Source organism: Pelobates fuscus, chromosome 1 (assembly GCF_036172605.1).
Source record: "Pelobates fuscus isolate aPelFus1 chromosome 1, aPelFus1.pri, whole genome shotgun sequence".
NCBI lineage: Eukaryota > Metazoa > Chordata > Amphibia > Anura > Pelobatidae > Pelobates > Pelobates fuscus.
Window position 1 is genome coordinate 182,590,160 of NC_086317.1, and position 389 is coordinate 182,590,548.

The following is a 389-nucleotide window of genomic DNA, read 5'->3' on the forward strand; positions in this document are numbered from 1 at the left end:
GAGAGTTTTGGGAGCAGGGAGCAGGGAGAGGCTTTAATCCGACGATCAGAGTCCGCGCATGCGCAGTATAGGGGTAGGGAGATTTCACAGGGCTAATTAATAGCCATCAAATTTCCCTACCCCTATACTGCGCACGCGCGGTGTGTGGAGTGCTCCCTTGCCACTAGTGCGCACGCGCGCTGTACCTCAGACGGGAGTACTGAGCCGCGCGTGCGCACTGGTGGCGTTAATTTCTCCTACCCCGTGAAAAATCCCTACCTAGTTGGTGTGCGCTTGCGCCGTGGCGCACACCCCCGTCCCAACGTCACTTCCGGTGCGGTCGCGTCACCGGAAGTGACGAGGGTATGTCTTTTTCACTGGTTATGCTGTTTTGATAGAACACCTGCCGC